The sequence below is a fragment of the Paroedura picta genome, chromosome 1 (assembly GCF_049243985.1).
Source record: "Paroedura picta isolate Pp20150507F chromosome 1, Ppicta_v3.0, whole genome shotgun sequence".
Taxonomy (NCBI): Eukaryota; Metazoa; Chordata; class Lepidosauria; order Squamata; family Gekkonidae; genus Paroedura; species Paroedura picta.
The window spans coordinates 154,248,811-154,275,969 of NC_135369.1; the positions used below are offsets into that span (position 1 = coordinate 154,248,811).

Consider the following 27,159-nt stretch of genomic DNA (forward strand, 5'->3'; position numbering starts at 1 on the left):
GAAGACTTGTATGTGAGATTTTAGTAGGGAAAACAATGAACTCAGAGGCAAGATGAGAGCCATTCTCATGGCCAACAATGCTGGAAGGGAAAGGAGCAAGTGAAGGCTGGCTTCTCCTAAAACAACAGCTTTTGCAAGCCCAAGCCATATCAACAAGACAGGAACATGGTAGAGGGTCCAAGAAGCCAATGCCCAATGAACAGAACTACATAATGAGCTAAGGATGAAAAGGGAAACGTTTAAGAAATGAAAGACTTACCCTCTAAAGAAAAGTATCGGCACTGTAGGTCAGCCAATAGAGAGACCAAAGCTCAGAGTGAACTGATGTTTGCCAAGTATGCTCAACCACAAGTCGAAAAGCTTATTCAGATATGTGAGGAAGAAACATGAGATACAATGGGCATACTGTTGGGGGGAAATGAAGGAACTCTGACAAAGAAAGGGAGAATGCAGGAAGGCTCAATTCCTATTTTGCTCCCATTTTTTCCCCTTTAAAGAGAACAGGCTTATTTAGAGATGGTAGTAGGCTAATTGACAAGAAAAGAGGGATTGTTAAGAGGCACCTGGCTTCGGATGAGTACAACTCCCCCCAGCCAGATAGTGTGCACCCAACAGTGCTCAAAGAAAGTTCTAGAGAGCTTGCAGAACCTTTTGTCCATCATCTTCAAGACATCTTGGAGGACAGGAGATGTGCCATAAAACTGGAGGAGGGTGAATGTTATAGTGAGGGAGGGGGAAATGATATCCCCTCTTCAAGTCCTTGTGGGACCCCCCCCCCTTGTGGGACAAATAATAAAATACGTTAAATTGCACAAAGAAATTTAAATAGAGTGAAAGAAAGGGGAGGGAAGAATAGTACAGTTTTTAAAAACAACATAGTTAAAAGCAATAAAGACCCAATGAACTCTGTAATGAAACCATCTCCTTAAAGGTGTAGTCCTTCAAGGTATGGAAAGAAATACTGATCAATGGAAGTTGTTTAAATGCATTGAGCAGCCACTTCACTGAAGCAGAAATGCTTGGAAACCTGTGTCAATCACACAGAATGTGTGTGCTGTCTTGGAGATCAATGCATGCACATGGAATTCTTCACTTTTTTGGTGAGAGCTTTGCCCTCATCTGATTTTGATTTATATTCTGAATGGTAGTGATGGAAGGAGGAAGTATGTACGTGTGGCAGTTGGACAAGAAGAAAATTTCTTATGAATCATTAATTGAACTGGAGCACATGGTATTTTTATGAGATGCAATACAGAACCTTGATGCTAATGCACCTAGTATTGAACTGGTGAGCTCTCAGTTACAAATATGTTCTTTCCTAGATATATTTACTCAGAACTATTAAATGGGGCTTACTGCCAAGGAAATAACCATACAGTTTTACTAATAAAAAGACCACGGAAGAAATTGTCTGTTTAAAGCAGCCTTTCTCAACCTTTTTTACATTGAGAAATCCCTGGAACATTTTTCAGGCTTCAAGAAACCCCAGAAGTGGGGCGATCATGCAGAATATGGTTAGGAAGCATAGCTGTTTACATGCCCACCTGAGGCCCTCCCCTTCATACTCTCTCCAGGCTAATCACTGGCCATTTTGGGAGGGGAGGTGGGTCAGCATGACTGTATATGGTCATATCACCCAATAAATGTTTAACAAAAATATATTTAAAATTAATTAACTTCCATCCATTTAGAAAAACCTTCCAGGGCCATCAAGAAACCCTAGTTGGAAAAGCCTGGTTTTGATGATTTGTTGTGGACACTTCAAGTGATAAACTAAAGGAAAAGTCTTTGGACAACAGCTCTTGCACAAATTGTTTACTATACTTTAAGCCATTACTTGCACAGGCATTTCTTTTGGTACAGCAACAAAATGGCCTGCTGCAGGAGGCAGAGCCAGCCACGACATGACTGCTACCACTTAACTTCATAACATAGTGCAGATCCTTGTGTTGTGGTGGCAGCGGCTGCCGATGCAATCTTTAAAAAATCTACACAGCCAATCAGAACTCCAAAAGTCAAACACCTTGCTGTGCAAAAGCCCTACCAGGCTCCAACCACTTCCTAAAAACACTTGGTGGACACTAGAGAAGGTATTAGCATGCAACACAGTGCCCATGGGCAACACCTTGGGAAAGTAAATAATAGTCCCATAGTGTCCTACAGCAAGTAGATTAAATTTCCCTCATTTTTGTCTTTCATGAAACGATGGTGGATGTCTTACCTTGCTTTGATTCCCATTCTGGGTTAATTTTTGACAGTTCTGTAGTTTTGTGTTCAGTCACCTTCCTTGAAGGGTAGTAAACAACAGTGGGACGTTCAAATTCAAAAGTAGATCTAGGAATTCAAGCAAATGCGTGTAAAAGGTCTGATGGCATACAGGGAAAGAAAATTCAAGATTAACTTTAGGACAAATTCATATAATAGATTTCTTTCTTTAAAATGGTCTTTATTTATTCAACTGTTTATGTCACAATACCCTTAAAGGAAGCTGGGAGCAAGGAAAACAGAAATAGTCATGATACACCAGTCAATTTAGGTTTAAAAACTGAAGACAAAAAAAAAAAGCCATGATGAAAGTAATATCAGCTTCCTTGTCACTCAATAAAAATTGGCAGATCAGGTATTTTTGATGAGTTCTCCATTTAGATATAAAGAATATAACATACCTTCGCTGGACAATGAACAAAGGGCAATCAAGTCAGATATGTTGGATAGTGTAAGGAACATCTAATTCACAAGGACATAGTCTATTTTTGAAAGGAATCTTAGCAAATCTCTCTTATAATACATTTGATGGAAAAGCATTAAGTCGAGCAATCATGAATGCTTACAATACAGGGGTTTGCCAAGTTATAGAAATAAGCTGGCATCACCCCATGCTGCACTTGGAGACCAAGAGCATGGGGAGAGCAAATTGACAGAGCAGTTGGATGGATTTTTTGAAATACTTGATCAAGAAACCTTTGTTTAATCAAATGTATTATAGAAGATAGGATGTAATCATAGTCAATGCCAATTTGAGTGTAGTCAGGATGGTAAAGAACCATTAAAATTTAAAAGAGTCCCTCAATAAACAGGCCAAAAGACAGTACCCTAAAATATAATTTTAGCCAATATTTGAAGGTGAAAAGACAAGCCTTAGTTTTTAGAAGATTATGACCGATTTTCATACTTAGAGAGGAATAAGAAACACAGTTTAGAGTTCCCAGAATCTGAGGAAAAAAGGCAGACTGTAACTTTCCCAAGATTTTATTATAAGCTGAGCTCCACAGAGGGCTACCATGTAAAATCTGGTAAATAATTTTAGTCAAAAACATGACAAGCAGTTAGGACAAACTGATTGTCATTAAGGAAGAAAAAACAATGTAAATGGGTAGTGGAACAGTTAGCTTGGAAAATAATCCTATTTCTGTGTTGGCCGGACAAGGCAGCAGAAGGAGACCAATGACTCGCGTGGCTCCTTTTAACCCTGCTGCCCTGCAACACCCCCTCCAGGTGCACAGTGCATGTAGCCCAGGTCTTTTGGCCCCCACTGCATGTATGCTATGGGGAGGCTCTTTTGTCCTGCGAGCCCCCCGCCCACGCAATGGCCACTGGGTTCTTAGGGGCAGCGGCAGCTCTTATATTGGAAGGTAATTTCTAATTGTTTGAACCATTTAACCTGCTCAGTTTGAAGACCACCAATAGGGACCACATCTATGCAAAGACCATCACTTTGGTAATTAATCAATAGGTCATTGAATGGCAATATTTATAAAAAGCATTCAAGTATCTAGCTTGGTGTAGTGGTTCAGTGTAGCATTCAGGTATTCAGCTTGATGTAATGGTTAGGAATGTAGACTTCTAATTTGGTGAGCCGGGTTTGATTCTGTGCTCCCCCACATACAGCCAGCTGGGTGACCTTGGGCTAACCACAGCACTGATTAAGCTGTTCTGACTGAGCAGTAATATCAGGGCTCTCTCAGCCTCACCTACCTCAGAGGTGTCTGTTGTGGGGAGAGGAAAGGGAAGGCGAATGCAAGCCTCTATGAGACTCCTTCAGGTGGAGAAAAGTGGCATATAAGAACCAACTCTTCTTTTTTTTCCTATTCGGCCCAGTTCTGGAATAAGAGAGCAACACAATGTCATCAGCAAAGAGAAGAAGGGGGATTGACAGTTTATCTAATTTGGAGGGATGTCCATTTATAAGTCTTAGAGTTTATGGAAGATTGTGTAAAAAAAATAAAATAAATGAGGAGCAAGGCCACAGTCTTGTTTAACTCTTATAAGAATGAGAATCTGATTAGTTAAGTGACCATTTGCAGTGAATTTAACTTGACAGGTATTGTTGGAATGGAGGTTCATTAGAAGTAAAAGTAGGCATTGATCAATACTCAGGTCTTGCAATTTTTTTCATAGGAACCACCTGGAGATTGAGTCGAATGCGCCCTTGAGATTGATAAAAGCTACATAAATTTTCCTTCTCCCTCTAAAAAGATATTTGTCTGCAAGAGAGTAGAGAGTAGAGCAATTTTTAGGAAAGCCAATTTGTTTGGGGCCTATTAGGTTGTTTGAAGACACCAAATCTAACAGTTTGAGTTCTAGATCTTTGGCATAAATTTTGCTGGCAATAGATAAAAGGCTAATAGGACAGTAATATCCTGGAGAACTGAAACCACCTTTTTAATGAATAAGCATAATGGCTGAATTAAGCCAAGATTCAGGGAATATTCCTGATTGGTCAACAGCTGTGAAAAGGACAACAAGGAGTCGTTTCCACCAGTTACAGTTTAGTTTGAATAGTACAGCTGGTAATCCGTCGGGGCCTGGGGATTTGCCTAATTTTAGTTCTTGGATAAGGTTTTCAATTTTATCCAGATTAACAGGAGGCCAGCTAGGAAGGGAACTGTTTATGTTTAAAATATGGAAACACAGATCTGCTGGTGCAGAAGCATAAACTTTGATTAGCTAAACTAGCCTTTCTCAACATTTTTACTATTGAGAAGCCCCTGAAACATTCTTCAGGCTTCAAGAAATCTCAAAAGTGGCACAATCATGCAGAATAACGGTGGAAAGCACAGCTAAATACAGGGCTCCAAACAGGGCCTCAGCCCTTCCTGTCCCCTTGAAGCCCATTATTGGTCATTTTGGGAGAGGCAGCAGGTTGACATGGCCATATACAGTTATATTTCACGATAAATGTTTAACAAAATTTAAAAATAGATTAAAGATTAACTTCCACCTACTCTGCAAACCCTTCCAGGGCCACCAAGAAACCCTGATTAAAGTGATATCAAGTCACACCTGGTTTATGATAGTTTTCAAGACAAGGGATTTAGCAGAGATTCAGCCATTGAATTTCTGCAAAGTCTTCTTTGGTGTAGATCCTGCTTAACTTCCAAAATCTATATCATTCCATATCCCTACTGATAAAAGTAAAGGCAATTACATCAAAGCAACATTGTACTAGGTATTGCTCCTCACATCACACATGATGACATTTAGTTCCACTGAATTATGCAGTGTTTGAAAAGAATAAAGTCAATTAGGGAAAACCTGGGCTGTGGCTCAGTGGCAGAGCACCTTTTTGGCATGCAGAAGGCCTGAGGTTCAAACCGCACTATCTCCCATTGAAAGGCCCAGATTGTCAGGGATGTGAAAGATCTGCTGCCAGTCTGAGTCGACAATACTGATCTTGATGGACCTGTATACATATATGCACAAAAAATGCAGATGCTGAATATATATTAATCTCTCTGTAAAATAGGAACACCAAGAAAGATATAAAGACCCAGAAATGTAATTATACTCTTTTTGGTGAGAGGAGCTTGGAAGGATTATGGAGACAATATTATTATTTGAATCCCTTTAAAGGTTCTTTATCATCTGCTTTGAAATATCTTTTTTCTACTACTTCTCCCTCTCCTGTCTCACTAATGTCCACACTATCCCCTGTTATCCTCTCACTTCTTTTATTCCACTTTGCCTTTCCCTTTGGGGGAATCCTGATGGGAAGTAGTCAAGCAGACTGCTGTAGGAAATGGGGCAATTGGGAATTTTTGTATGGATTCAGCCTCTGCTAAAATCCTAAAAATGTTGTAATGATTAAGAGTGGTGGCGTCTAATCTGGTGAGCTGGGTTTGATTCCTTGCTCCCCCACATACATACATCTGGGTGACCTCGGGGTAATCCCAGTCCTGTCAGAGCTGGGTGTAAACTGCACGGAGCTTTTATTCCAACCCCAGATCGATTCAGTCCCTGCCCTCTACACAGAATGCGATTTCCGTTTGGATTTGGGGCGATTTAAATTTTCCTTCTGCAGCAAGAAGGATTGATCCGGAGTGACCCTACCTTTATTGTGCAATATCTTAGAGTGCTTTTAATGCTCAATACTTAAAAGGCTGTTTTGAATCTGGGCTCTCCTCCGTGGTAGAAGACCCATGATTGGCCACAGGTGGTCATGTGGCAAACTTCCCTTAAAGGAGAAGCCCTTAATTTCTCTCAACTTCTGTCGGTCCTGGATTTTTTCTCCTCTGCTTTTTTCGATCATCTCCCCCCCCCCCCTAGAAAAGAAAGAGGCTTCCTGCTTGGCTTCTCTCCCCCCACCCTTCAAGAAAAGAAAGAAAGAGGCTTGGCTTCCCCCACCTTCTGAACTACCCTAACCACGTGCAGAAGACTTTCCTGTTTCAATGGGGGGGGGGAGGGAGAGGAAGACCCGAGTTCAAAGCGATCTGAATTCAACAGGATTGACAATGGAATAAACAAAGTAAGTGCAGACTCTGCCCTGTTCTCACAAAGCAGTTTCTCTCAGAGCTCTCTTGACCTCACCTACCTCACAGGGTGTCTATTGTGAGGAGAGGAACTGATTACCTAGTATTATTGCCCTAAAGATCCATGCAGAGGTGGTGTCTAGAAAAATCTTTGAATAATGCATATTACATTCTTTACCTTTTGTGCAATGTTCAAACAGGATCATCTGGTATGGAAGCAGGAGAGCAGGATGCAAACAGATGTCCATCTCTCAGAGCAGAGATTTCCTAATCCACCATGGTCACTGCCAGAGTTCAGTTAGTGAAGCCAGCGAGGAAACCTTGGTCATATAGAAAGAAGTTTGCTATAATTTCCAACAATTGTTTGGGTCGGCATAATTTGTAACAAGTAAAGCACTAACAGTTTTGAGTTCTTGGGGTGGAGGACAACCTTACTAGGTTAGCATTAAGTGTGGAGAGCTCTTACACAACTTTAAAACTGACTTGATATCAGTAGTTTGTAAGCAAGTTTTTGACCAATTCAAACATCCTTCATCAATACATGGCACAAACGCATTGCCAGCTCAGTTAAGTGCACTTTTTATTAGCATTGAATTTACAGGTTGACCTGCCTGCTGCTAAATAATTCTTAAAAATGATCTGAGAGCCGGTGTATCAATTAAGGTTAAGCAACAAGTTTTTTCTCAGGAAGTGAGGAATAATAATACCTTTTACATAGATTGGTCACGGATGCAGTTGCTAATACAATAGTGGGATTATGTTCAGAATCAACCGCTAATTGAGTTGACGGTGACAACAATAACAACACCCACGAAAGAAATAATCTAGTATTTTTTCTCTTTTTAAATTCAAATGTGTCTTCCTGGGTGGATGAAATGCTGCCATGAATTTCAAGCAATTACTGTAAGGAGAAATGTTATTGAATGTTCGGCCCTGTAAAGGTGCTGACAGCTGATGTATTGGGGAATGTTCCGCATCCTCAATCCTGTTGAGATGTCACTTAGGTGCTCAAAGCCCTGTGCCAGCAAAAATGCCACAATTTGATAATCATGATGCGCATCGACCCGAAGCAGCTGTTATTCCAGGAAGGGTTTGGGTGCCATCCTAAGCAGGCAATGGAATCGGAACAGTTTCATTGCTTAGCACTACACCTATCTAAAGCTTTAAGGTGTAGTGTTGAACATCATTATCAGTGAAATACAGATTCCTAAATAATCCTGAGACGAATGGAAAAAAGAACATATGTTTAAAGTCTGCAGTAAAGCAAAATATGACATCCTTGCCCCCAGCATTTTGATAGGCAGCTCAGCTCACACTCGGTTCCTAGTGGGAAATAAAATAAAATAAATCCCTCCTCGTTTTCCTTTTGAAAAACAGCAGTTTATTCCACAGAGAAGTAAAGTTTATATGTATGCATATGTATGATTGCATAGTCATGTTTTAGGGGTTTTTTTTTCTCATGCTTGAACAGCATTTTTCTCCATGGCTGGAGACTGACAACAATGCTCATGAGACTTTAAAATGTCCATACGGCCATTGGACTTTGAAGTGCTGCTACAAAATATTGAGAAAATAAAGGGATGAGTTGTTCATACTAAAGGCAGTGATACCTCTGTTACCCCCTATAGACATCTAAAAGAAAAACATGCACAGTCTTTAGCCTATAGACTCAGTGTAATGTGGTGGCTGTCTTGTCACTTATATGGAACCTAGAAACAAGGGGGGAAACTTAATGATGCTGATTAATTTCACAGGGCCTAGAATCAAACACCCTGAATATAATGAGATGTTTGACTCTGATTATGTAGAGCAGGGACCATCACATTTGTTGAGCTTGTGGGCACTTCAGAGGCTTGAAAATGTATCACAAAATGACTGCCATAGGTAGGGAAGGAAAATCCCAATGACCAATTATGCACGGGGCTGATAATCTGGGATGGCGGCCACAGGGCAGCCCCGATTATGCACCCTGCTGCTGCCATCTCAGCCCTGGCCCGGTGCAGCACCCCAGAAGACCTGCAACAAGGGAATGCGGAATCTTACATGTTCCCTGCAGGTGTCAGTGGGGGCTGGGTCGGGGTAGCCCCATTCATAAGCAGAAGAGCCCTTTTGGCCCGGCTCTTCCCTCAATCTACAGTGTTCCTGGAGGAAAATTGCATGCCCCTGTCGGCTCCACTGAGCCGACCGGGGAGTCCCCACACCCCCACCTTGGTGGGATAGCAGCATTGCACTCCCCCCACTGTCCTTTTCACTGTTGCCAGCCCTAGCATTGTGTGCACGTGCGCGCACCCATGCTATGCCGGGGCAGCCCGCATACTCTGGGGGATTCGTCCCCCGTGAGTACATGGGAAGCAATGGGGCAGGATGCTGCCGTGCATAATGTGTTTTTTTGGGGAGGACAGACTGCCACAAAATGGCTGCTTTAGGGTGCATGATCATTAATTTCTTTTGGGTTTAACTTCAGTTTCCAAAGCAGGAGAAGATTTGCTCCCTATATAACCATTGAGAGACACTGTCAAACTCTGATATGTAAGAGACTGTGTTGATAAGCCCAGGATGAGCTTAGTTTGCTACTAAATTAGCTAGTTAGACTATTACAATTGACCTACAGAAATCAGTTCACCTGGAGAAAATGACCAGTTTGGAATTTGGACTCGATGGTGTTATGCCCCAAATCCTACTCCCCTCAGGCTCCACCCCTAAAATCTCCAAGTATTTTTCAACTCAGAGCTGGTAAACCTAGTTCCACTCAAGACTTCATTTTCTCCAAAGCCCAAAGAGCAAATGAGAAACAGGAAGTACTGATGGGCACTATATTGGTAATCACTGAACGGGAAATTGAGTGTTCCCCATTTTACTCTGAGAATGCCTAAACTAAATGCCTGCTAAACATCCATGTGTTAATATAGGGAATACCTTAGTGCAGGGGTAAACGTTGACAGGGGCTCATGGGAATTGTAGTCCATGGACATCTGGAGGACCACAGGTTGATTACCCCTGCCTTAGTGTACTTCCAGCACTGCATGGAAATGTGGGAGGGAATTAGCAACTCTGTAGAGTTCTTATGTTCCCTCAAAATGGCTCGAATTAAATTAGCTCATTTTCATGTTTCAAGACCCCCAATATGAGTTTGCCTTATTTCCACTCAGAACACAAGTCCATCAAACTGATCATTATTGACCCTGAGCACTTCTTTGGGCAGGAAAACATATTTCTGAATACCTGGGCAAAGATTAAGCCTTTTTCCATGCAAAGTAGGTCCTGTGCTCTGGTTCCTAACACTTGGAGAAGCCCCTCTCTCTCTCTCTCTCTTGCTGTAGTGGTTAGGAGAACTGACTTCTAATCTGGCAAGCATGGTTTGATTCCCCGCTTCCTCATATGCAGCCAGCTGGGTGACCTTGGGTTCACCACAGCACTGATAAAGCTGTTCTGACCAAGTGGTAGTATCAGAGCTCTCTCAGCCTCCCCTACCTCACAGGGTGTCTGTTGTGGGGAGAGGAAAGGGAAGGCGACTGTAAGCCACTTTAAGACTCCCTTTGGTAGAGAAAAGCAGCATATAAGAACCAACTCTTCTCCTTCATCTCTCTCCCCCCCCCCCAAGTGATTGCATCCTTTCTCTTCCAATGGTCGCCCTCTGACTTTGAGACTCTATTGTATTCTGTAGGAGAGTTCCATGTAGAATGGTGTGGAGGGAAATCTGATACATGCAAGAGGTGACTCTGCTTTGATACACTGTTAGTTATATGTGACAGAACTGCAAATGACTCTTTCCAGTTTACAAAGATTAGTTATTTGCCACATTCTCTCTCCTTCTAAAAACCCTTCATTGATTATACAGACTCCGTTGCACAATTAAAAGAAAAGAGAACATTCTCCATTAAGTACTGTGCAATTCATCCTGGATATGTTTTCAATAATTATAACTTTAAAAAGTCTCAAGGCAAGGTTACTCATTGTTTATTTCATGTATATTAAAGTAGAGCTCATGGCTGGTAGGGCCATTTTCCTTCAAGTTAATTTTAAGAATCACAAAAATAAACCAGAATCACATAAAAATGCAAAGGCCACCTTCGTGATGTGATATGGTAAACATTTTCTTTGGCATTTTCAGGTCAGCCCAGTTCTTTCCTCACTGAATGTTGACATAGTTGCCCTTTGTTTATTTGCTTCCACAGCTTCAAAATCAACCTTTATTTGGTCCACTTCTGGATTGACTTTGTGTAAGGAAAATGAATATATTCTATCAGCCTAATCCTGTTACATCAAAGTATTTGGTTTAAATTGATTTCTTTCTTTAAGATGGGTTTAAATTCGAGTACTTCAGATTATCTGGGTTTTCTTCTTGCGAAGCCTCTTTAACATACAGGAGGGATGCTATAAATACATTTAGGCCCTTCCATTGGTTATACTGTCTTGAGAAGCTATTCTGTTCTAGATACATGACGAAGCTGCTTTACACTGTCTTAGACTACTAGTCTTTTAAGGTTAGGACTCTCTACTGTGACTGACAGTAGCTCTCCAGGGTGTTGGGTGGGGACCTTTTGTATCTCCTTTTATTAGATTCCTTTAACTCAGGACTACCCAAATTGGCAGAGATTGGTCGCAACCAGAGTGGTATTTTCTGAGGGCAGAGGCAGAAACACAAACAATAATCCAGTATGATAATCCAAGGGGAACAGAGACCACAAAGACACAGAAAAGGGTCTCTGATGGGAAGGTGTGGGAGAAGGATTTCCTGCATTTTGGAATGTACTTTTCCAAATAGGAAAATGAAGACAAATCTTGAAGCAGGGGGACAAATATGTTAGAGGTAGACTTAATTACCTCATTAGAATTGGAAGCTCCAGAACTAGTTCCCAAATGTCCAGTTTCAAGTCATGTGATGGTAAAACTTTCTCAGCTGACAGTAACTACATAATTGGAGGTTCTTTTTTTAGAGGGTACTAGCCCCATTCTCTCTGTAGGCTATGTTTTACCTGCCACCCATATTCAGCTATATTCACTGTTTATTATTTCATTTATATTCTGCCTTTCTCCACAGTGAGAAGAAAACAGCTAATATCATTCTCCTCTTCTCCTTTTAATCATCACATCAACTTGTAGGTTAGGCTGAAAGTATCAGACTGGCACAAGATCACCTACTGGTGTTGCTGGACTGGTGATATAACCCTAGGCCTTCCGGGCTCTACCTATGAGTCCTTAACTGCTACACCAGATGGTTTTCATAGAATAGCTGCTGTTGAACAGTAGCAAGCAGCCAGGTCTAGCTGAGTCAAGCAAATTGGGTGGTATCAAGACTCCCAAGTGGTTGCTGCAAGGCCTAGTTTTGATGAGTCCTTCCTCAGTGGTCAAAATAGCCTGCACTAGCCCTTGATATTTACTGGGGGAAACCAAGCCTAAAATGCTGTGGTTATCTAGCAGCTGCCGCTGAGGGTTTCCATTTTTAAAGGTACAGGCATACTTGCAACCATTTTCTTCTGCAAACATGAGGCATTTTTTAGGTTCATAGAAAGATCTGTCTTGTTAACTCACGGCTCCAGTCACTAGATTTAAGTATCCATAGTTTTGGTCCACTTGTCTAAATGGGAACCTGCAAGGACTTGCAAGAAGCATTTCATTTCATTTCCCCTCCCCCACTATTTCCTCTCTCCCTTTCCCAAAAGCCCCTATATCCTTTCCCTTTTACCTATTTAATTCTCTTCTTCTAGGGTTACCAACCCGGAGAGATCTATTGAAATCACACTGAATCCTTACAATGACCCTGAGAGGTAAGTGAGCTACCCCAGTGAGATTTCAGAGCAAGATGGGAATTTGAAATTGGGTCTCCCAGACCCTACTCTAAAGTTCTTGAAGTTGTTCTACACTGACTTTCATAGGGTGGCTGCTGTTGAAAAGCTGCTATCAACCAGGTACAATTGAGTCATATGGATCAGATGGTATCAAGTCACCCAGTGCCAGGTCTATGTTGCCAGACTCCAGGTAGAATGTGGAGATCTCCTGAAATTAAAACTGATCTCCAGATAAGAGATCTGGACCATTGGAGAAAATGACTGTGTTGGACGGTGGACATATCATTATACTTTGCTTAGCTCCTTCCCCTTCGCAAATCCTCATCTCCCCACACTAACCCAAAATCTCCAGGGATTTCCCAACCTGGAGCTGACAGTCCTTGTCAAGTCTGGCTCCAATGCATCCTCCCTCAGAGGACACCATAGCCCTGCAATGGATCATACCCTCTCCCCCAACCTTTTTACTTACCAAAAGCCATCATAGAAAGCTGTGGTTGCTTATCAACAGGCACTGAGGGCTTCTGTTTTTTAAAGCTACAGGTTCTTTTTTATCATTTGGGTGTTTAACCCCCCCCCCATAAAAATGTTATGTTTTTCTGCAAACCTGGGCTACTTTACAAGTTTGAAGAAAGGTATGCCTTGCCCACTCACAGCTCCAGTTGCTGGATTTAAGTTTGGTGAAATCGTTAAGGGAGGTGGCCTTTAATCTGGTGAGCTGGGTTTGATTCCCCACTCCTCCATATGCAGCCAGCTGGGTGACCTTGGGCCAGTCACAGTCCTGTTAGAGCTGTTTTCACAGAGCAGTTTGTCTCAGGGCTCTCTCAGCCTCACCTAACTCACAGAGAACATTTCTGCACCAGGAATTTGGCCGAACTCACCACTCATCCAGGATCATGCCAAATTTCTGCTCCCTCATGCTGTTGGTGCCTGTCCGGGGCAGTCCCAGGCCTGGGCTGACTTAGGCAATCAGTTGGCCTGCAACAAAGAAACTCCATTTTCTTTTTTGCTGTAGCCATCATCAGGGTGTACGTCAGGCCTGGGCCATCTAGAAGGGGAGAAACTGGGCCGTCCTAGTCCTGCTTCTCCCCACTCCTGCCCGCTGACAAAGAAATATAAATGTCCCCAGTGGCTCTGCCACACTACACTGCATGGTGGAACTCTCTTGGACATTTCTTTTGATTTTGAAGAATGTGTGGTTGTGTTGTTACACAATCACATGTTCTTTCCTGAAAGCCCCCATATCCGTTCCTTTTCCTGCTTCCTATTCTTCTTCTAGGGTTGCCAACCTCCAGGTGAGGCCTGAAGATTTCCTGGAATCCCAATGGATGTCCCAACTACAGAGGTCAGTTCCCCTTATGGTTGCAAGCTCCAGACTGGCATATTCCTGGAGATTTGGGGGTGGAGACTTAGAAGAATAAGGTTTGGGTACGGAAGTGATCTCAGCAATGAGAATCCTAGAACTGTACAGAGTGCAAATTAATGGGATATTTAATCTGTTCCACATAATATATTTCTGGTAAGGCCTATGAGGAGGAGTGTGTCTCATGGCTTAAGTGCCACTTGGCGCTTAATACCCACTTAAGGCAGCTGTCCCGCCCCTGGGTGCCTCCTCCTCTAACTGGCTTGCCTGTCTGTCTAGCGGCCAGCCAATCGCCTTCTTTCCCCACCCCTGACCACCCCCCTCCACCTTCCATTTCCACTGCCCCTGCTGGTGAGTTCCCTTCCCGGGGGCCTCCAGTTTGCAGCCTTTCCTGGGGGGAGGGAGAGGCCATCTACAGAGTTCTTCCACCCCCAGCCCCAATCTAGCACCCATTGTATTCCTGAATGCTTGGCCCCTAGTATTTATATATTAACCATTCTTAAGGTTAGTTGGATCTAGTATAAAAAAAACCAAAATGATCTCATTAGTACCTGATCTCTCCCAATAAACACTGACTTTAAAACTTTTTTCCTCTCCTTTTAACAAACAGCAACACTGACATCCAGTGTCTACTTAAATTAATAACAGTAGAGTAATCCCTATAGAATATTCCTGATACAAATTCAGTTTCTTCACCTCTAGGTTGTTATTCAGAAGCAAAAACCTCAATGCCACATATATAACACTGTTTAGATGATTACTGATCAAGGAACTACCTTGGCAGACATCAGTGTATTGAATAAACAAAATCAACTATGCTGCAAAATTGATTTCCTCTGCTCCAAATTAGTTCATTCCCAAGAAACAGTAATGATCAAACCAATGTAAGACAAATCAAAGTTATGGTTTGCCTGCACTGATGTAGTTAATGTACAGAGGTTTCCAAATTCCAGGGCCTTATTGCATGTTCACAAGTTTGTCAGTTTGTCATTTGTTTTTACTAGGTTTCCAAAGGAAGTGAATATTTAAGGATTGGTAAAGCTGCTCAGACTGCACCAGTTCTCATTTGCAGAGTCAATAATGACTTAGGAATAATGGTTTGGGAGCTCCCCTTTTGCCCTTTGCCTCATAAACATTAAGTCTGTATTGGAGCAACTGTAGTACGAATAAGGAGAGGGCTTGTAGTGTAGGGAACTCAAGAAGAGAAAGCCCGATGAGTCAGGAAACTTATGACCAAGGAAAGTGTTACAGTGATCATGCAGGATAAGAAATTAAATCATGAATGATTCAGAGATTATAATTAATTGTAGAACAGGACATAGGTTTATTAAAGTTTGTAGACTACTGAGGTGGTTGTGACTCTTTTAAGTCTTCCTTTGCTTCTAGAAAACTTTATACAATCACCTACACTTCTACATTATAGGTATTTGTATGTGTTTTGGGGACAATTCTACATGTCCTAGCAGTCCACTCCTAAGCAGGGCTACTCACTCTCACACTCCCTTCTAGTTTTCCAAGATTGGAAAACTAACTACTTCTACTGCACAGCCTAACTATGCATTAAAGAGATTAAACTGAGGTGGCAAAATTATACAGAAGAACTATAGCTGAGGCTCTTGCAATTTCTATTTTATAATGTTATTGTTATGATCTTGTTAAGTTATTATTGTATAATGTTATTACTGTTATCACCTGTTACCATATGTTATCTGTATGACTTCCTGTTTTCTGTAAACCACCCTGAGCCCCCGGGGAGGGCAGTATAAACAAACAAACAAACAAACAAACAAATAAATAAATAAATAAATAAATAAACAAATAAACAAATAAACAAATAAACAAATAAACAAATAAACAAATAAACAAATAAACAAATAAACAAATAAACAAATAAACAAATAAACAAATAAACAAATAAATAAATGCAAGAGCAAGCTTAACCCTCGGATAACCACGAGGGGGTAGTCACTGACTTGGAGCCAGACATCCTGGATTGGGAAGTCAAATGGGCCTTAGGAAGTCTGAGCAACAATGAAGCTAGTGGATGTGACAGTTAAACTATTCAAAATCTTAAAAGATGATGCAGTAAAAGTGCTACACTCAATGTACCAGCAAATTTGGCAAACTCAACAGTGGCCACAAGATTGGAAAAGGTCACTTTATATTCCAATCCCAAAGAAGAGCAGCGCCAAAGAATGTTCAAACTACCGCACCATGTACTCATTTCTCATGCTAGCAATGTTATGCTCAAAATCCTACAAGCTAGGCTCCAGCAATATGTGGACTGAGAACTTCCAGAAGAACAGGCAGGATTTTGAAAAGGCAGAAGAACTAGAGATCTAATTGCCAATATATGCTGGATCATGGAGAAAGCTAGGGAGTTCCAGAAGAACATTTACTTCTGCTTCATTGACTATGCTAAAGCCTTTGATTGTGTGGAGCACAACAAATTGTGGCAAGTTCTTAAAGAGATGGGAATACCAGAGCATCTTATCTGTCTCTTGAGAAACCTATATGCACGTCAAGAAGCAACAGTGAGAACCAGGCATGGAATCACTGATTGGTTCAAAACTGAGAAAGGAGTTCGGCAAGGCGGTATACTGTCGCATTGCCTATTTAACTTGTATGTGGAGCACATAATGAGAAAGGCGGGGTTAGATGAGTCACAAATTGGGATCAAGATTGCAGGGAGAAATATCAACAACCTCAGATATGCAGATGATATCACTCTAATGACAGAGAGCAAAGAAGAACTAAAGAACCTTTTGATGTGGGTCAAGGAGGAGAGTGCAAAAGTTGGCTTGAAACTCAACATCAAGAAAACAAAGATCATGGCATCCTGGCAAATAGTTGGAGAAGAAATGGAGGTAGTTACATATTTTATTTTCCTGGGCTCCAAGATCACTGCAGATGGGGACAAAGAAATTAAAGACACTTGTTCCTGGGGAGGAAAGCTATGGCAAATCTAAATCCTAAATCTAAATCCTAAAAAGCAGAGACATCACCCTGCCAACAAAAGTGCATCTTGTCAAGGCTATCGTCTTCCCAGTTGCAATGTATGGCTGTGAAAGCTGGACCATAAGGAAGGCTGGGTGTCAAAGAATTGAGGCTTTTGAACTCTGGTGCTGGAGAAGACTCTTGCGAATCCCTTGGGCTGCAAGGCGAACAAACCGGTCAGTCCTAGAGGAGATCAGCCCAGACAGCTCCTTAGAAGGCCAGATCCTGAAGATGAAACTCAACTACTTTGGCCACCTCATGAGAAAGAAGGACTCCCTGGAGAAGAGCCTAATGCTTGGAGCGATTGCAGGCAAAAGAAGAAGGGGACGACAGAAAATGAGGTGGCTGGATGGAGTCACTGAAGCAGTAGGTGCAAATTTAAATGGACTTCAAGGAATGGTAGAGGACAGGAAGGCCTGGAGGATCATTGTCCACGGGGTTGCGATGGGTCGGACACAACATTGCACCTAACAACAACAACAACTATGCATATGGCATTAAACACACACACACACACACACAACCCTGCTGGGATTCTCTGGCATGGCTTAGTTCTGTTGAGTTTGCACTGCTACCACATTGTCTCTGTTCTGTGCTGTTGGGCACTATTGCACTGTTGCTACTTTCCTCCCCCTCACTTGGCTTGTGATTTTGTGCTTGACATCAGTACTGTTGAGATGGTATTTGCCACAACAGAACTGGGTTCTACTGCTGGGCACTAGCAAATTTCACTGGGTTCTGCTGTCCTTGCAGAATTGTGCCCCCTCCCCCATTTTCTACTTCAGAGTTCTTTTGAAAAGAGGCTTCATCAGCTATGTTGCAAATTTGGTGCCTCTACTCAAATACTTTACTTCACAGCCCCCCCCCCCATAATACCCCATAATAGATTTGCCTTTGACCTTAATGGTCTCCATAGCCAGGAATGGTTTAAGGATTTGTGGGGCCCATAGCACCAGGGCCTGTTTAAGGATTTGCAGGGCCCTACCAGAGTACAATTGTGGCAGGAGCAGCCAAAACGGGGGCAGAAAGGCCCTCCACAGTGGAAAGGGTGTGTGACTCTGAGTGTCTTTAAAGAGGGAAATGGGGGAAGGAGAGGGCCTATGGCTTTGATCCGTGGGGAGAAGGCACCTCATGGGGCCCCTGGAGGTGTGGGTCCTATAGCACATGTTACATGTGCTACATGGCCCTGCCCATAGGTTAATAATGTACTTCCACAATTCCAGGACTCCTGAATATTTAGTGACTCCAAATACCATACCAGTACTGAGATTCAGGAATACTGGGAAATACTTATATTTTTTTGGATCCAATATACCTGAATCTGAAAAAGAAAACATTTTTTTTTTCTTGCACACGCCTTGGATGTCTGAAAGCCAGATGGCTACTGAGATAACACAGTTGAGGCTGTGAAGTAAAGAAGTAGTAAAACAAGATTCATGTGTGGGAAGAATAATGGAAGACAGACTTGCCATATATTGCTTGAATAGGCTTAGCGGGGGAGGGGTGCTGTTTTGCAAGGAAGTCTGCCTCACCAGATTGTGCATCCTATGCATATTAAAATGGAAAACAAATATATAGCTTTGTTTCTAGCCTCGGGGTGAATCTCATTGAGAAATAGAACCAATGGGAGACCTTTATTGGCTATTATTGTCCATGGTGGATTCTTTTGCCCCCTAAAACAGAGTGAAAGTGTGTTTTATTTTATGGCACAAAGAATTGTATACATTAGGACTACGCCTCCTTAGTGCATCTCTAAAGTTGGGTTCCCAGCAACCAGCACATTATCTGGATAGTGTGGAGCACTGATCTGGGCAAGCAATGACTTCTGTGAGCTCCTGTCTTTACAAAGGAGTCCAATGATATTCCTCTTCTCCTCAGATGGAGTCCTGGCCTCAGTCCTAGAAAAGGTAGCCCTCTGTTTTATATTAGCTGGTTGAGTATGAAAGAGACTCACCTTCTATCCCTAAAGAGGACTCCTAGACCAGGTGTAATCAACCTGTGGTCCCCCAGATGTCCATGGACTACAATTCCCACGAGCCCCTGCCAGCATTTGCTGGCAGGGGCTCGTGGGAATTGTAGTCCATGGACATCTGGAGGATCACAGGTTGACTACCCCTGTCCTAGACCAGTGGTGCCCAACCTTTTTGAGGCTGGGGACCGGCGGCAGCAGGAAGGGCGATTGCGTGGCCGCGCACACGCATGGCGCATGCGCACATGCACGGGCCTGCTTCCCTCTCCCCCCCTCACACAGTAAGAAGCTTCCTGGGCCGCAAGCTTGTGGCCTGGGAAGTTTTTTACTGCGGGGGGGGGGCGGCGGGGAGAGGGAGCTGCGGCCCGGTGCCAGGGCCTTCACGGTGGTCGGGGACCACTATCCTAGACTACCCTCATAAAACCCTCAGAAGTCAGAGACCCCAATCTGAAAAATGATATATCCCATCCCAATAAGACAAACTGGTCACTCCATATGCAACAAAGCGCATGGGCAGAGACCTGATGATAGATTGGCAATATCCAGAAAACAAAGGGAGACCATTTCCAGCTCCCAGGGCATGCTGTTGCTGACTGAAAAGTCAACAGGAAAAGAACGTCAACATTCTGTAACATGAAACGGTTGAATTACAATTCACTCCGAGTTCAATACTGTCTCCCCAATATTTAACGAGGGCCTGGATTTCTTAGCTATGGCTGGTGTGATCCAGATTAACAAAACTGGGGAGATTAATGTTATCATTAATGGCCAGTATTGTGAATGGCTGCTGTACTTATCCTGATTATATTTAAATTTGACATCATTACATCTCATCCTGTACTTCCTGCCTTTCAGGGTCCCTTGACCCAGTTTTTACCCTTACAACTTTTTTCAATAACTTTGTCTTTGTGAATATTTGTCTTTCTAGTGCAGATAACTTCACATGTCTGACAAAGCAGTTCTAGTTTACAAAAGGGAAGATCTTGGGCCCCTCCTCTAAGCAACAACCCTGAGAATAACATGTAGATGGTAAAACCCAAAATGTGAGATTTAACTTTCAAGCCTGAAAAGTACCTTGGTCGATTCACTTCTACCTTGCTAGAAAGCACAGCTCTGAGAAAGTCCTGTGTGAAATCTTCAGCCATCGCTTTTCCTTATTCCTCTTATTCCTCCCTGCTTCATGTGCTCTGGTTGTCTTGTTACCCACCCTCATTCCATCTTCTTGTCTTTCAAAGATGGTGTTTATGTAATGGTTCTGCTCTGATATGGGCCCATTATACACGGAGGGGAAGGTCCGCATTCGGGGTGGAATGGCATCGCCTAAAATCACCGATAACGCACGGCGCCGGCTGCAACCGGCCGCAGATTCGGTGCATGCCGCCGAAAAAGCCACGTTAGCGAAATGCGGAAGAAAGTGAAGCTTCCCGGGACCAGGGTGCAACCAGAAGCAGCGCCGGGGGTCGCCGCGTGCATAATCGGTTACTCTGGGCTTTGCCGCTGTTGCGTCCCGTCCCGTGCGTAAGCAGTTTGCTTCACGTCTTCCCCCTTCGCGTTTTCCATGTGACCCGAAATCGCCGTTTCGGCAGCTGTGCATAATAGGCCATGCATAGAGAATTGTCCACTTGAATGGCCTATGCATGTGAGAAACGTAACATTGCAGAACCTTATTTGCAGAAGTACAGTGTTGCTTGCTGAAGTGAGAAGTTACATTTTGGAGAAGATCTATGGCATAGGAAGGGAATCTCACTTTTCTGCCTTAGGTATCTCACCTACAGGCTATCCCATGGCTGGATCCCACCAGGTCCTCTGTTGGTGAGAAATGGAGCAAGGTCATGCTAAGGGCCCTGGTGGAGCTCTCTGGGTTCTGCAGGGCCTGGAAGATGGCGCTCTTCCACTAGGCATTCGGTTGAGACCAGGATGTAGACTGGAGTAGTACGATTGGGTCCCTCCCTCTCTTTGACCGTTTACGCCCTGGAGGTTTCAGGCTGGAGTTTTAGTCATGGCAGATTGCCCCACCTCTTCCTGCACCCACATGGGGGAGCATTTGGCCTGGTACACCTCATCTGCCCCCAATTTGTGCTCCTGCACGGGAGCTGTGGCAGTGAAGTTCCCAGTGCATAAACGGTCTTTATGATCTGTGTCCCCCCTTAGGCTAACATTGCCTGGAGTCAGCTAGTGCCACAATGACTGTGAGTAGTAAAGTTGAGGGTCTGCAAGGCAGACTAGTTATTAATTGTTGCTGCAATAACAACAACAACAACAACAACAACAACATTGGAAATTGTATTGTATATTGTACTGGGGTTTTAATGTAGATTTTATTCTAATTTGAGGCGGATGGCCCGAGAGTGGCAGCCTATAAATGTAATAATAAATAAACAAATAAACAAGCCCAACCCAAACAGGCTATGCTGGGAATCTTGGAACTATGTTGGGTAGGGCTACCCACCTGAATCTATGTTCTTTAGGAGCAGTGGTAAGGAACATTGGAAAAGGCTGAAAAAGCTGGCTGGGTCTTTAGCTTTCCTTTGGTTTAGCATTCCTGCTTTTCCAGCTCCCACTCTTCAGCCAGCCTTTAATTTTGTGAGTAACAAACAGCATTTCTAATGCTTTGGTGCTACAGCAAGCTCTTTTTTTATTATTATTTTGCCTCCAAGCCAAACTCACCTTTCATTTCCCCCTTTTAATATGTGTTTGTCTATGTGATCCAGCCATCATCTTACGAGGAGTTAGCAGTACAGAAGGAAAGTAGCTGAAGCAAAAAAAAAATGTTTCTAAATATAATTAAGATAAAAAGAAACAATCGTTCTGGACTACGGTATAACATAATAGGCTTCATATATGCATGGCTTCATATATTGGCGGGTTCTGGCAAAAACCCTTGAGTGAGTCCATATTTGAAATATCTTTGGAGAAAGAATGTTTGTATAAAGGCACTCCATTAAAAATTGATGACGCCATAAGACAATTTGAAAGAAAACAAGAGATGCTCACATACGAAATGTACGATCTGTGATCTTAGCAACCGTATTTAAAAACATGGAAGCCCTCGTGCGTACCCAGCAGGGCTTCCCTTTTTCTTTTTTTATATAGCAGCAGTCCCTTCCTGCTGAATTACAAACTGTTTTTGAAGCCCCCTTGGAATTTAAATAGTGCTGCAATGCAGAGAAGCTGCTTTTTTTTGGGGGGGGGGGGTTGAGGGAAGGAAGGTAACTGCCCTATATACCACTTTTCAGCATGGCCACTCAGACATCACCTTTTGCCATAAACAATTTATAGAGTGCCTTCCAGTGTACAAACCACAATACAAATCTCAACTCGTTTATGTTTGCAGTCATTCTGTAATGGAGAGAGTTATCAATTTCATGGTAGGGTCTGGAGTTCTCCCAGAAATACAACTGAGCACCAAAACACAGAGATCAGTTTTCCAGGAGGCAATAGCATCATTGGAGGGAAGGTTGTATAGTATTATATCCCTGCTGAGCTCCCTCAACTTCTCAAACTCTGCCCTTCACAGGCACTGGCCCCAATACCGAAAGTTACCCGAACCAGAGCTGGCCGCCCTAAATGCCCCCCTGGGAACTGCAGATCCATGCATTATGCCCTGTTTACTATAGACCGCTAAGCTTTATAGAAGATAAAACTCAAAAGATTTGTGGGCTTCAAATAGCTTCTTTCACTTGTCATGCTACAAGCTACAGATGTCCCCAGGATAAAACCGTAGTATCATTTTTGTGATTTGCCTTTCTATGCAAAACCTTGGGAGGTTTTAGGCGGTTGACAGTTCCTGCTGCTCCTGCTGACTTGCAGTTGAATACTACAAGAACAAAGTAGGATGGTCTATATTAGTAACGAGACTAGAAAAAGACCTATCCCAATGGCAATCCACATCCGCAATCCACAATCCACAATGAAGAATATTTCACAAAAATAATGTCCTTTCTTTGTGTTGGTTTTATTCAGCAGGACTTCTGCCAAAATGGCTTCGAGGTAATACCCGTCTTCAGTAGATAATCATTCCTCAGTAGCAAGTCCTGATCATTAAATGAAAATCATAATTATAGTGTATTACAACTTTTCACTTAAAGTTATACAAATTTAAAAATTACAATTTTTGAAAAGTGATAAAGCGAAGCCACCATACCTCATATGTTTTTCAAGAATTCTTTGTGTATCTAAGTTACTTGTGGACTGCCATTAGGATTCTTCTCTTTGCCTTGCAGTTGAAAGCAGAGAATTGGTTTTAAACATCACTGAAAGAGGAATGGTGGAGTCTCCAAAATCGGACCTTCTCTGTGTTATCTAATCTGCATTGAACAATTCTCTTATCCAGATGTTGTGTTTAGGATACACCATAGGAAAACCATATGTGCCAGATGTACAATTAACCATATCCTACTACTTTTATTGTAATTTTGGGCCCATGTTTCCACTTTGGAGAGCTACCTCTAATGCGTAAGTTTTGAGGCAGGCAGGACAATCCTTGGTTTTTTCACTGAAGATTATAAGAACCAGAAACTCTTGAAATTTGAAGGAGTTTGTTGATTAAATTTGTAATAGGTAGAACTACTGTCATTCCTCTAGAACCCAATGGTGGATAGATGGTTATGTATAACAGCTATTGCATATCGACAAAGGGATCACATAAAAATCGCAAAATGTAATAATCTCACTGTATACTGCATTGGTCAGACCACACTTGGATTATTGTGTGCAGTTCTGGAGGCTTCACTTCAAAAAGGATGCGGAGAAAATTGAGAGGGTGCAGAGGAAAGTGATGAGTATGATAGAATCATAGAGTTGGAAGGGGCCATACAGGCCATCTAGACCAACCCCCTGCTCAATGTAGGATCAGCCTAAGGCATCCATGATAAATATCTGTCCGGCTGCTGCTTGAAAACTGCCAATGTGGGGGGCGCTTACCACATCCTTAGGCAGTCAATTCCACTGCTGGACTATTTTGACTGTGAATCCCCCTAGCTGATATCCTAGCTGATATCATTCTACGCGTAGTTTAAATCCATTACTGTGGGGCCTGGGGACCAAACCCTATGAGAAAAAGCGAAGGGACTTGGGAATGTTCAGCTTGGAGAAGAGGAGGTTGAGAGGGTGCACGATTGCTCTCTTTAAGTATTTGAAAGGCTGTCTCTTGGAGGAGGGTGGGGAAAGGTTCCTGTTGGCAGCAGAGGATAGTACGCTCAGAAAAGAGCTTAAAAGATATCAGGAAAAAGTGTTTACAGTGAGAGTAGTTCAGCAGTGGAATAGGCTGCCCAAGGAGATGGGCTCCCTGGCACTGGTGGTCTTCAAGAAGTATCTGGACAGATACTTATCATGGATGTTTTTGGGCTGATCCTGCACTGAGCATGGAGTTAGACTAGATGGCCTGTATGGCCCCTTCAAGTTCTATGATTTACTATTCTGAGTTGCCCCTCTGTGCAAGCTCTCTGCAAGAGAATGTAGCAATGTTAGATTGCATCTAGATAGTTCAGTCTTGCCCACTTCTTTTCCTTCTTACAGTTTATATTCCACATTACTTTTATCCTTGCTTGGTATAGTGGTTAAGATCAGGGGCTTCTAATCTGGTGAGTCAGGTTTGATTCCCCACTCCTCCACATGCAGTCAACTGCATGACCTTGGGCACTGATAGTGCTGTTCTGACCGAGCAGTAATATCAAGGCTCTCTCAGCCTCACTTACCTCACAGGGTGTCTGTGATGGGGAGAGGAAGGGAAGGTGATTGTAAGACTTCTTCTGATAGTGAGAAGTGGAGTAACATTTCTTTTCATTGCGGGTCTCATGTTTTGATGGTCAAAGGGGACACCTTCTTCCCTTTTTCACAAGCAGAAATTCTGGTTGGATTCAAACCATTGCAAGATAGATAATTAATACAGGTTTCTCCATCACAGCAATTTAAAGTTGTTGTTGTTGTTGTTAGGTGCGAAGTCGTGTCCAACCCATCACGACCCCATGGACAATGATCCTCCAGGCCTTCCTGTCCTCTACCATTCCCCAGAGTCCATTTAAGTTTGCACCGACTGCTTCAGTGACTCCATCCAGCCGCCTCATTCTCTGTTGTCCCCTTCTTTTGCCCTCGATCGCTCCCAGCATTAGGCTCTTCTCCAGGGAGTCCTTCCTTCTCATGAGGTGGCCAAAGTATTTGAGTTTCATCTTCAGGATCTGGCCTTCTAAGGAGCAGTCAGGGCTGATCTCCTCTAGGACTGACCAGTTTGTTTGCCTTGCAGTCCAAGGGACTCGCAAGAGTCTTCTCCAGCCCCAGAGTTCAAAAGCCTCAATTCTTTGACGCTCGACCTTCCTTATGGTCCAACTTTCACAGCCATACATTGCAACTGGGAATACCATAGCCTTGACTAGACACACTTTTGTTGGCAGGGTGATGTCTCTGCTTTTTAGGATTTAAACTAATTTAAATTAATATAACTCAAAGCAACACAACACAAATGAAAATAGCATTTCATATTCATTTTTAATAGCACTTAATCTTATGTCTTCCATCATCAAATCTGTATTCAATACTCTTTGGATCATCTCTGGCATGAACAGAACATTTAACATATTCAAACTGGAGGGCCCATGGAGCAAACACAAAGGGAAACTTTGGGGGTTTGCTAACAATTCCTTTATTAGCATCTGAATAAGCCAGAAATGACATTCCTATTAGGAGGAAATCCTCAGGATTAGCTTCCTTAATTGTTTCTTTGATTCGATACAACTGAACAGTTGAGGAGTGAATTAAATTTACTTTTGTAATGTAAATGCAATGTAATGTAAACTCAGCTAGAATTCTCATTGGAATTTACTTTACTTTTCTGCTTTCAGTCATTAGGTTTTCTGCAGGTGGAAAGGCACTAACACATATTTCAGTCTTGGACATGCAGAAGAATTTTATTAAGTCATCAGTCAGGGTTGAAGTTTGTTCTGCCGAGATGTTGTTCACCTGCTGGGTTTTATCTATGCAGACACTTTGGATTGACATTTCAGAGCAGACCACAAAAGTTGAGATCTGTTTCCCTAATGCAAATGAACTGCTTGAACACATTTGCCCAGTTATAAGGATGCCCTCTAGATGGTAAGGAAGTTTATTATAGAATTAAAAAATGCTAAAACTACATGTTCTTTGTGAGGTTTAATGACATTAACATTTAAGGCTGTACGTGATCTGGGTCCTGTTTACCTGTGGGACTGGTTGGTTGCTTATGCCCCCCGCAGGGCTCTTCGCTATGCAGGTATGAATTTACTGGTGGTCCCGGGCCCACAGGACGCTTGCCTGGCCTCAACCTGGGCCAGGGCCTTTTCAGTCCTGGCCCCAACCTGGTGGAATGAGCTCCCAAAAGAGCTAAGGGCCCTGCCAGAGTTATCAACTTTCCGCAGGGCCTGTAAGTTATCAACTTTCCACAGGGCCTCTTCCGCCGGGCATACGGTTGAGGCCAGGGCATGCCCCATATTCAATCTGGGATCCCCCTATATCCATCGTGCTCTTCCATTGATTTATTTCCCACTCTCATCAGTAAGACAGCAAGGATTTGGCCTGATGCTGGCTGAGGTGGTAGTTGTTAGTGGTTTTTCGCCTCTTGTTTTGCTGTTAATAATATGACCAGGGTTGGTTATGGGGTTTTACTATGTTTTTATCTTTTTATTATGTGAACCGCCATGAGCCCAATTGGGATCGGCGGTATACAAATTCAATAAACAAACAAATAAATCATTGTTCTTCCAAATACCCCACCGGCAAATTATTAAGTAAAATCTTATATACTTTTCTGTGGATCCCAAGATGGCATATAATACCCTGAACCCAATGGAACAGCCTGCAGTTTAAAAGGTCATGCAAATAAAATAGTCTCACTGGGCCTCCATAAAAATATTTAAAGATTGTGCCCCACTATACTGCACCAGTGAGTCCATTCTACTATTTATTTATTTATTTATTTAGATTTATATACCGCCCTCCCCGAAGGCTCAGGTCAATAGACAAAGCACAGGTTCTAATGAATGCCAAGTGGATCACCTAAGGAAAATGGAAGAAAAAGATAAAACAGTGATTGAGTGGCACTACAGAATGACATAACATCAGCAACTGTAGCCAACAACTATAACTAGGGGCTTTTCGCACACCTTCAAAATCGCACAATGGTTGCCAATTGAAAACGCTACTGATTTGCCATTATGCACAACGTCGTTGACAATCTGCCACACACCTGAAACCGATCCGCAAAAAGCGCTTCCTTGTAGCGCTTTCAGGGAAATCCCCAAAAGTGGATTCACCCTCTGGAAAGCG

The 27,159-nt window shown here is 42.7% G+C and overlaps 2 long non-coding RNA genes across 2 annotated transcripts in view; one reads left to right on the forward strand and one right to left on the reverse strand.

Annotated features, from left to right (window-relative positions):
* Positions 1 to 2,220: 2,220 nt before the first annotated feature.
* On the reverse strand, positions 2,221 to 13,538 carry LOC143844786 (uncharacterized). Its single transcript, XR_013234140.1, has 3 exons — positions 13,417 to 13,538; positions 6,928 to 7,069; positions 2,221 to 2,334 (listed from the first exon to the last, which is right to left on the reverse strand). It is a non-coding gene; the product is annotated as an uncharacterized LOC143844786 (long non-coding RNA).
* The window catches only part of LOC143844715 (uncharacterized), a 53,508-nt gene continuing 38,805 nt past the window's right edge, over positions 12,457 to 27,159 (forward strand). Inside the window, exons 1-2 of the long non-coding RNA XR_013234114.1 lie at positions 12,457 to 12,517; positions 13,815 to 13,880. This is a non-coding gene — a long non-coding RNA (uncharacterized LOC143844715). The remainder of the gene's footprint in view (positions 12,518 to 13,814; positions 13,881 to 27,159) is intronic.